Below are 1,549 nucleotides of genomic sequence, written 5' to 3' on the forward strand. Positions count from 1 at the left end.
ACTCTTCAGGTCCAAACAAAGTTTTGTTGTCTTATACCTCTAGATGCAAGAAAATACAATATTGCAGTCCATACATAAGACGGAAAATGTGAACTCATCATATGTTTCATTGAGCTGACTGACCCGAACGACGATTAGTCTGAGTCACGACTTGATGGATAATGACACCATTGAAAACAATACAACTGGCTAGATGTAGGTTCTACCAATATGGTGACATAAACCAGTTCCTATTCATCATAATTGTCGTTTTAAATATCCACTGTTTCTTTTCAAGACAACTACGGCGGGAAAAAGCAAGCCTGGACAAATTTTTATATTTAAAAAAGAGACAAGAACCAGATACAACACAACGGCTACAAGACTTAGCACTGATGCACACGAGGGAGAGAGAGAGAGAGAGAGAGAGAGAGAGAGAGAGAGAGAGAGAGAGAGAGAGAGAGAGAGAGAGAGCCCTATGAAGCAGCCTTGACCTAGCTTCTACATCCCACCCATCACAACTAGATTAGACCAAGAGCAGGAACGACTATTGTTGGATCAGTCCAAAGGAGAACCAACATAGAGAAGACGTACAGAAAAGGTCACTAGCTTGCCCTACTACAACTTTGAACCTTGAAGAACTAGGACAATCCTAGTCCCCATTGAAAGGCAACCTACCTCTGTGGCCATGTCATGACGAAGAGAGCCGCATACAGTGCCAAAGGGAATGTTCCATAGAGACAACCCTTGCATTTCCACTTGGCAACCCATGGCCCATCATAACCGACAAAGTGAACCTCAAATGCCACCAAAGGACATGGAACACAGAGACCTCACCGGAACCATGAGCACCCCTGAGAAAAGGTCAACCAACAATACATGGAGTGCAAAAAAAAAACCTAGCTTGGGCCGCCACCACAGAGCATTTCCTCTGCTACCAGAAGACGTTACAAGGACTACATACTAACCTACCACACTCTAGCCGAGATGCCAGGCAGCTAATAGCGAATCAAGATTCCAGGACGAAGCCCACCAAGCAGGTAAAGACATCGGTGTTGCCATCGTCTTCTGATCCAAAGATAAATCTGAGGAATTCACTCGGGGCACACATGGAGGACATGATGTGGAAGCTTCACAATGAAGTCTCCAAGGAGTAAAGTGTCGCTCAAAGGCGTCACCGTCATCGGTGTCGACAAGGACAACACAAGGCTTTTGCCCAACTCATCGCATCCCCGATCTCACCGCACCACACCATCTGCTGACTCCATTAAAAACATGAGCACGGGACCTTGCAAACCCTTCAGGAACTCCACAAGCAGGACAAGACGGGCCTCCTGGTGCTCGTAGCCAGCCAAAAAGGGGCCCAGCCCACTGTCGTTCGCTAGAACAACCACCACCAACCACACCCCAAACCACCTCCCATGACCTGCAGCCCATGCCCCAACAAGCAGCCACTTCCATGCCCGTGTGCCCACCGCTGAAGTTACCACCCACCACGAGGTGCAGCAAGATGGATGTATCAGCCATCCCCCACAACACGGAAGTAATGTCGTTACTACCCATCGGATTA

Source organism: Triticum aestivum, chromosome 6B, assembly GCF_018294505.1.
Source record: "Triticum aestivum cultivar Chinese Spring chromosome 6B, IWGSC CS RefSeq v2.1, whole genome shotgun sequence".
In the NCBI taxonomy this organism is placed as follows: Eukaryota; Viridiplantae; Streptophyta; class Magnoliopsida; order Poales; family Poaceae; genus Triticum; species Triticum aestivum.